The 9,712-nt window shown below is 38.1% G+C and overlaps 1 long non-coding RNA gene across 3 annotated transcripts; it reads right to left on the reverse strand.

Moving 5' to 3' along the window:
• Positions 1 to 1,967: 1,967 nt before the first annotated feature.
• Positions 1,968 to 5,094, reverse strand: LOC309476604. 3 transcript variants are annotated; one of them, XR_014198294.1, is made up of 4 exons: positions 5,030 to 5,094; positions 4,653 to 4,805; positions 3,358 to 3,554; positions 1,968 to 3,165 (listed from the first exon to the last, which is right to left on the reverse strand). It is a non-coding gene; the product is annotated as an uncharacterized lncRNA (long non-coding RNA). The 3 variants fall into 3 exon arrangements; XR_014198295.1 differs by lacking the exon at positions 5,030 to 5,094 and having other exon boundaries at positions 3,358 to 3,560; positions 4,653 to 4,918; XR_014198296.1 differs by lacking the exon at positions 5,030 to 5,094 and having other exon boundaries at positions 4,653 to 4,917.
• Positions 5,095 to 9,712: the final 4,618 nt, after the last annotated feature.

A 9,712-nucleotide genomic window follows, 5' to 3' on the forward strand; every position in this document is an offset into this window, starting at 1 on the left:
AAAGCAATAACTTCAGTTTTGTCTTTGTTTAATTGAAGAAAGTTTTGACACATCCAACTGTTGACCTCATCAATGCATTGGCACAGGGAGTCAATGGGGCTGTAATCGTTAGGCGATAGGGCTAAGTACAGCTGTGTGTCGTCTGCATAGCTGTGGTAAGCGATTTGGTTGTTTCTCATTATTTGGCTCATTGGGAGCATATACAGGTTGAACAGGAGTGGCGCAAGAATTGAGCCTTGAGGGACTCCGCATGTCATGGATGTCCACTCAGACTTATGGTCTCCTATACTCACATAATAACCTCTCCCATCTAAGTATGACCTGAACCATTTTAGGACTATCCCAGAAAGCCCCACCCAGTTTTCCAGCCTGTCAAGAAGTATGTTATGATCGACAGTGTCAAATGCAGCACTGAGGTCGAGTAGTACCAGCACTGATAATTTGCCTGAATCAGTATTTAAGCGAATATCGTTTATTATCTTTATGAGCGCTGTCTCTGTGCTGTGATGCGGTCGGAAAGCAGATAGAAAATTATCAAAGTATCCATTCGAGCTTAAGAATTTGTTCAGCTGATTGAAGATAACTTTTTCAATGATCTTGCCTATGAAAGGAAGATTTGAGATCGGTCTATAGTTGCTTAATATGGTCTTATCCAGATTGTTCTTTTTCAGGAGGGGCTTGACAACTGCAGTTTTCAGGGAGTTTGGAAAACTCCCAGAGAGAAGTGAGGCATTTACCACTTCTAGAAGATCTGCTTCTAAACTGTTTAACACACTTTTGAAAAAAGATGTGGGAAGTGTGTCAAGAGCGCATGTTGATGTTTTAAGGTGCTGTACGGTTTCTACCAAAATTTTGCCATCAATTTTTTTGAAATCAGACAAAGTTACTACTTTTTCAGGTGGTCTGATCTGTCTGACCCCAGCACAACTCAAGGATGTGCTGATCACCTTTCTGATATTATTGATTTTGTCAGAGAAGAAAGAAGCAAACTCACTGCACTTGTTGTCTGAGAGCATTTCACTGGGAATCTGGCTTGGTGGGTTTGTCAGTCTCTCTACAGTAGCAAAAAGAGTGCGTGTGTAGTTTAAATTGCAGTTTATAATTAGGGTTACCCTAACCCTAAACCTAACCCTAACTAGCTGTAGCAGTGTAGAATAGCTGTAGTGTAGACTAGCTGTAGTAGTATAGACTAGCTGTTGAAATTATAGGGAAATGTATGAACACAATACTCAGTTTTGAAAATGTCCTAATGTGGGATCATAGAGTTCCTGACAGATTTCTCCTGACCTTTTGGTGACTTGGCGCTTCTTGCTTACAGTAACTGTTTGGGGGACAGGGGAGGGTTAAATGTGGTAAGAAAATTACTTGACTTAGAGTTTCATTTTGAGAAAAATCTTTGAAATTTTAAAAATATTGAGAGAACATAGGACTGTAGGAACATATGGTTGTGGGAACATAGAACCTAATTTTCAAAATTTTCAGTAAAAAAAAATTCTCAGAAATGTGGGAACATAGGGCCGTGGTAACATAGGGCCGTGGTAACATAGAGCTGTGGGAACAGAGGGATGACCCCAACTAGGGAGCTGGCACAAATCTCATCTGAGACTGCTTGTCTCTTAGCCCTTTCCCTTTCTCCTCCCTCTCTCATCTTATCCGTTTCATCGATCTGTTGAAGGTTCTGATTGCTGTGTGATCAGTTTTGACTCTTTGTGTAGTGCTTTCTAAATTACAACATTGTGTAGGCAATGATAAATGGATAATGTGTGTAAAGTTTTGCAGTGAAAGTTTAACAAATCTGACTCATGTGTCAAAACTGGGGAGTAGTGTTTATAGTTTGGGGAAAAGGGTGTGCTTTTTGATAAACGGTGTTGTGTTTTTGAAATTTGAGTTCAAATCCATAGTTACAGTGTTTCAGCAATCGAGAAAAACTGTAACATATACACCTAACAGATACACATTACTTATTATGATAGATCTTGTTTAATTACAAACAAGGTTGATTGTTTGAAAATAAGTAAAAAGACATGCATTAAAGTAATTAATTAATAATGCAGTTTGATGTTAAACAGAGTTTAAACTGTTAAACAGTTTATCTGTAAACAAGATTCCACAGTGTGATGTTTTTTTTAATCAACTATACAAATACAAAATATTGTTTTTCAATAAAGTATGAAAAAGTAAAAACAAAATATTCATCTTTTGTCTTTCACAACAATACCAGTAAAAATACACCAAATGCATATTTGTCAAACAAGCCATAAGGCTGTATTTAAAAACATTGGAATGTGAGGTTATTAAGTTTACTTGCAAAAAGCTCCAGCAGAACAAAGAATTAAGTCATCTGTCAACTGTAATAATATACAATATAAATTAGAATCGTAAAATAAAAAACGGTGTATTTTTCTGTTACATACTATAATGCATCTTTGCAGTAATATAAAGTTACACAAGTTATATACACTCAATTAAGTAGTGATCCATATAGGCAGCCTCCTCTGGGGAAAAACAAAATGTCATAGACTGACACAGACACTGCTGCTGCACCACAGAATAAGTGAATATTGAGAAATGCAATCAAGAATGAGTTTTTACATTAAGGCCTAAATGTGATGATAGAGGAATTGTCATGAGGTCACCAAAGTCATCATGTGCTTACAAGATTTCATGGCAATCTGCCCAATTAGACAATATTCAATTTGACATTCTGGTCTAATGATTGTGCTACAGGGAATGTCATAAGGTCAACATGACATGATTCATTGCTCAGCAAATTACAGAAATCGGTTCATAACATTTGTTGTATGCAAGTCAAAAGTTTGGCCTAACGTTGGTGCAAAAGGAAAGGTCACAGGGTCACCACAATTAAGGGGAGTCTCTCTTAAAAGAGTATACACTACCCTAATATCATATGAGCCCAGTAATTACATCTGGTAATATCATACATGCAAAGTTTACATTTTTGGATAAGATTGGTGCACCTATACTGAGAGGTTTGTGCATTTTCAATGAACTGTGCAATGTGCTTACTAAATTGCTTTGAAAATCTAAAGACACAGTTTGAATTTTTAACAAGATTTTGATGTGGTTAATCAATCAGCATACTAATAATACACAGATATAGGGCAAGTCCATTTCCTTCAACATAGTCCTTCGTGCAGCTTCCATCTGGGGAAATACAGAAAAACAAAAAAGCAAGAATTAGGATAAGAGGGTGAATTTCAGCTGTTTTAGAATAAGTAAGGTGTGTAAAGCATTAATAAAACACACAAATAAATTATTAAGAATAACAGTAACAGGGGGTTATTCCAAAAAACAAACAAACAAACATAATAATAATAATAATAATAAATAAATTACCTAAATTGTGTTTTCCTCTTCATCCTCACTGGTGTCTGGACTACTGAGGCCACTTTGATCTTCCTCTTCAACATGTAGAAGGACAGAGGCCTCAGGACCTAAGGCAGTCTTGTACTGTTGGAGGACCACTTGGAACCTTTCTGACACCTCTGACAGTCTTCTTCTCAAGAGACAGCAAAGTCCCTCATTTCCCTGGTCTACGTCTCAAAATACAAACGAGATTACATTAAAGACAAACTATATTAAAGGTTGTATCAGTGATTTCAGGCCCAAACATAAAAGATCACATTCATCTAATCTTTCCTAATGATCCGCTAGCATAAGCAAGCCGTCAAAAAACGCGTCTCTGTAGGCAGCCTAGGCTCTGAGATCTGCACACAAAAACAATTGCACTCACCACCACTCAAAACCAAAACAAATAGTGTTCCAACCAATCACCGACAGGGGTGGGTGTTGTGAGGTTTTCGCGTGCAGCCGTCATAGGCAGCCTTGCACGAGCGCAAAACCTCACAACACCCGCCGTGATTGGTTTTGAGTGGTGGTGAGTGCAATTGTTTTTGTGTGCAGATCTCAGAGCCTAGGCTGCCTACAGAGACGCGTTTTTTGACGGCTTGCTTATGCTAGCGGATCATTAGGAAAGATTAGATGAATGTGATCTTTTATGTTTGGGCCAAATAACTTAAATGGAGTAAAAAGATATCACCAATTCAAATCTACATAGCAGGATAATTGGCATTTTTATGTGTATCGCTGACATGGGACCAGGCTAGCTTCTGTATAAAACAACTTAAGGCAACATGGCTCACTGAGGTGACTTTATGGAGGGAGGCCCAAAGCAGCATATATATGTCTGATAGCTGTTTTAAGTTAACAGTTTTCTTCTTCACTACAGTTGTGCTGAAGTAACACATTTTGTTACTTGCTGACCAGCAAGGTTTTCTATGTTGACTGGAGGAGATAATAATAAGATTAATCTTGATGTTATGCTAACCCCATGTAACACACCAGGACACAAATTCCAATGTTCAAATTCTTTTGTTCATTTCCGCTTTCCAGTAACAGACATAGTACAACAAATCTGCACATCTTTCAAGCAAATGTGAATCTGTATAGCCTTACTGACTTGTTACCATAGCTACAGTAACAACTTTAATCCCCATTTTTTATGTATATCCCAAAGGACCACGGCAAAGAGAGCCATAACCGTTCTACTCCATCCAAGTTCTGTGACTGATGTGTTTTTTTGTATGTTTTTTTTAAACACATTAGATGGACAGGGTTTTAATTAAACTTACCCTCCTCAGCCAACTTGTTCTTGAGAACCATTGCCAGGCTCTGCAACCACGTGCAGTGTTGTGCCATCTCCAACACCAAAACGCTTGTTTCCTCATGCAGTCGCCTTGTTAACATCACTTGGTCGTGCACTCGTTTCTTGATCGAAATGTTTGCTAAGAATCAATAACAGTTATATGTATACATGAGACAATCTTGCATAATCACTAAAACATTGACTTTTTTTTTTATCAATTGATACATAAGAAAACTGAAAATACACCATTAAACTAAATTAATATTACAACACTCAATATGTAACATGCATGCCTTAGTTCAGTATACTCTATAAAGCAGAACTGTATATAAATTCCTGTGAAGCATCTAAAAACAGACATACCACTGCCATGAACCTCCCACGGCCATATTTGAGACACAGTACTCTCTCCAATTAGGGAATGCTCCACTACAGCTACGTCAATGGTTGTTGCCGATTCTAGTACAAGATCATTGTATTTCTGTTACTGTATCTCCTGAAGAATGAGTTTTTTGTCTTCTGCCAGCTTCCTTCGAAGGCGATGGCGAAACTCGCTGCTGTCTAGAAAGACATGAAGTACAGAGGCAGAGGTTTTTGACAGAACTCTTCAACAAGAAAAAAATTATAGCACCAAAAAATTGAAAAGCAAAGCTGCAGTTATTGAAGTATGTGAATATTATAATGTAGACTGACATGGGAAACAAATTGTCCAGTGTGTAACATTTTGGGGGGAACTAAATTAATATTACAACACTCAATATGTAACATGCATGCCTTAGTTCAGTATACTCTATAAAGCAGAACTGTAAATAAATTCCTGTGAAGCATCTAAAAACAGACATACCACTGCCATGAACCTCCCACGGCCATATTTGAGACACAGTACTCTCTCCAATTAGGGAATGCTCCACCACAGCTACGTCAATGGTTGTTGCCGATTCTAGTACAAGATCATTGTATTTCTGTTACTGTATCTCCTGAAGAATGAGTTTTTTGTCTTCTGCCAGCTTCCTTCGAAGGCGATGGCGAAACTCGCTGCTGTCTAGAAAGACATGAAGTACAGAGGCAGAGGTTTTTGACAGAACTCTTCAACAAGAAAAAAATTATAGCACCAAAAAATTTAAAAGCAAAGCTGCAGTTATTGAAGTATGTGAATATTATAATGTAGACTGACATGGGAAACAAATTGTCCAGTGTGTAACATTTTGGGGGGAACTAAATTAATATTACAACTAGGGCTTGCATAGACTAGTCGAGTAGTCGATAGATCGACTACTTCAACCACTAGTCGACGCTGTCGGAAACAATCGACTACTCGAGCGTCCATTAACCATAAATGAATTAAAAATGGCGAACGTCACCAACAGACGCCACACGTCAGATGTGTGGAAGTATTTCATCAAGGATGACAAAAATATTGTAATTGGCCAACTCTGCAAGAGGCCGTTCACATATTGCGTTTAAAAACGTGTGGAAAGCGCGGCCGCTGTCTCCTACAAGCGCTCGCGCTCCCATGGCGTCTGTCGGTGCTATGCAACCGTGAACTGCGCTCTCCATGATGACGATGAAGAAGTATCAGCAAAGGATTAATTGATTTCTAGCCCTTGCATTAGCTTTACTACTAGATATATTTCTGGAGATGAGAAGGAAAAACCCGCCTGGAAAAACTAGCGCACCACGTTGTTTCCATGAGCGCGCTCGCCGCGCTCCTACATTTGAAATAACGACCTTGAGCGCGAAAAAGACGCGATATGTGAACGGCCCCTAGAAGCAGACGTCTGAAATGAAAGGCAAGAACGGCTATTTATTTGGCTTTAGACTGTTACATGAAAATTTAAAAATGAAATGTCATAATTATAATGTTTTGAGAGTTTACTTATGTAATTGTTGCATTAGGCTATGAATTAATAAATGTTTATTGATAAGATCTAGCTATTTCATGTCTTTTCATTTAAAGTAGCATGAACCACGAGTAGTCGAGTAACTCGAGTATTGTTTTGATAAGGAATCGACTAGCAGAAATCAGTAGTCGTGCAACCCCTAATTACAACACTCAATATGTAACATGCATGCCTTAGTTCAGTATACTCTATAAAGCAGAACTGTATATAAATTCCTGTGAAGCATCTAAAAACAGACATACCACTGCCATGAACCTCCCACGGCCATATTTGAGACACAGTACTCTCTCCAATTAGGGAATGCTCCACTACAGCTACGTCAATGGTTGTTGCCGATTCTAGTACAAGATCATTGTATTTCTGTTACTGTATCTCCTGAAGAATGAGTTTTTTGTCTTCTGCCAGCTTCCTTCGAAGGCGATGGCGAAACTCGCTGCTGTCTAGAAAGACATGAAGTACAGAGGCAGAGGTTTTTGACAGAACTCTTCAACAAGAAAAAAATTAAAGCACCAAAAAATTGAAAAGCAAAGCTGCAGTTATTGAAGTATGTGAATATTATAATGTAGACTGACATGGGAAATAAATTGTCCAGTGTGTAACATTTTGGGGGGAACTAAATTAATATTACAACACTCAATATGTAACATGCATGCCTTAGTTCAGTATACTCTATAAAGCAGAACTGTAAATAAATTCCTGTGAAGCATCTAAAAACAGACATACCACTGCCATGAACCTCCCACAGCCATATTTGAGACACAGTACTCTCTCCAATTAGGGAATGCTCCACCACAGCTACGTCAATGGTTGTTGCCGATTCTAGTACAAGATCATTGTATTTCTGTTACTGTATCTCCTGAAGAATGAGTTTTTTGTCTTCTGCCAGCTTCCTTCGAAGGCGATGGCGAAACTCGCTGCTGTCTAGAAAGACATGAAGTACAGAGGCATAGGTTTTTGACAGAACTCTTCAACAAGAAAAAAAATTATAGCACCAAAAAATTGAAAAGCAAAGCTGCAGTTATTGAAGTATGTGAATATTATAATGTAGACTGACATGGGAAACAAATTGTCCAGTGTGTAACATTTTGGGGGGAACTAAATTAAACTAAATTAATATTACAACACTCAATATGTAACATGCATGCCTTAGTTCAGTATACTCTATAAAGCAGAACTGTAAATAAATTCCTGTGAAGCATCTAAAAACAGACATACCACTGCCATGAACCTCCCACGGCCATATTTGAGACACAGTACTCTCTCCAATTAGGGAATGCTCCACCACAGCTACGTCAATGGTTGTTGCCGATTCTAGTACAAGATCATTGTATTTCTGTTACTGTATCTCCTGAAGAATGAGTTTTTTGTCTTCTGCCAGCTTCCTTCGAAGGCGATGGCGAAACTCGCTGCTGTCTAGAAAGACATGAAGTACAGAGGCAGAGGTTTTTGACAGAACTCTTCAACAAGAAAAAAATTATAGCACCAAAAAATTGAAAAGCAAAGCTGCAGTTATTGAAGTATGTGAATATTATAATGTAGACTGACATGGGAAACAAATTGTCCAGTGTGTAACATTTTGGGGGGAACTAAATTAATATTACAACACTCAATATGTAACATGCATGCCTTAGTTCAGTATACTCTATAAAGCAGAACTGTAAATAAATTCCTGTGAAGCATCTAAAAACAGACATACCACTGCCATGAACCTCCCACGGCCATATTTGAGACACAGTACTCTCTCCAATTAGGGAATGCTCCACCACAGCTACGTCAATGGTTGTTGCCGATTCTAGTACAAGATCATTGTATTTCTGTTACTGTATCTCCTGAAGAATGAGTTTTTTGTCTTCTGCCAGCTTCCTTCGAAGGCGATGGCGAAACTCGCTGCTGTCTAGAAAGACATGAAGTACAGAGGCAGAGGTTTTTGACAGAACTCTTCAACAAGAAAAAAATTATAGCACCAAAAAATTGAAAAGCAAAGCTGCAGTTATTGAAGTATGTGAATATTATAATGTAGACTGACATGGGAAACAAATTGTCCAGTGTGTAACATTTTGGGGGGAACTAAATTAATATTACAACACTCAATATGTAACATGCATGCCTTAGTTCAGTATACTCTATAAAGCAGAACTGTATATAAATTCCTGTGAAGCATCTAAAAACAGACATACCACTGCCATGAACCTCCCACGGCCATATTTGAGACACAGTACTCTCTCCAATTAGGGAATGCTCCACCACAGCTACGTCAATGGTTGTTGCCGATTCTAGTACAAGATCATTGTATTTCTGTTACTGTATCTCCTGAAGAATGAGTTTTTTGTCTTCTGCCAGCTTCCTTCGAAGGCGATGGCGAAACTCGCTGCTGTCTAGAAAGACATGAAGTACAGAGGCAGAGGTTTTTGACAGAACTCTTCAACAAGAAAAAAATTATAGCACCAAAAAATTGAAAAGCAAAGCTGCAGTTATTGAAGTATGTGAATATTATAATGTAGACTGACATGGGAAACAAATTGTCCAGTGTGTAACATTTTGGGGGGAACTAAATTAATATTACAACACTCAATATGTAACATGCATGCCTTAGTTCAGTATACTCTATAAAGCAGAACTGTATATAAATTCCTGTGAAGCATCTAAAAACAGACATACCACTGCCATGAACCTCCCACGGCCATATTTGAGACACAGTACTCTCTCCAATTAGGGAATGCTCCACCACAGCTACGTCAATGGTTGTTGCCGATTCTAGTACAAGATCATTGTATTTCTGTTACTGTATCTCCTGAAGAATGAGTTTTTTGTCTTCTGCCAGCTTCCTTCGAAGGCGATGGCGAAACTCGCTGCTGTCTAGAAAGACATGAAGTACAGAGGCATAGGTTTTTGACAGAACTCTTCAACAAGAAAAAAAATTATAGCACCAAAAAATTGAAAAGCAAAGCTGCAGTTATTGAAGTATGTGAATATTATAATGTAGACTGACATGGGAAACAAATTGTCCAGTGTGTAACATTTTGGGGGGAACTAAATTAAACTAAATTAAATTAATATTACAACACTCAATATGTAACATGCATGCCTTAGTTCAGTATACTCTATAAAGCAGAACTGTAAATAAATTCCTGTGAAGCATCTAAAA

This window comes from Leuciscus leuciscus (genome assembly GCF_965113295.1).
Source record: "Leuciscus leuciscus genome assembly, chromosome: 1".
Classification (NCBI taxonomy): Eukaryota; Metazoa; Chordata; class Actinopteri; order Cypriniformes; family Leuciscidae; genus Leuciscus; species Leuciscus leuciscus.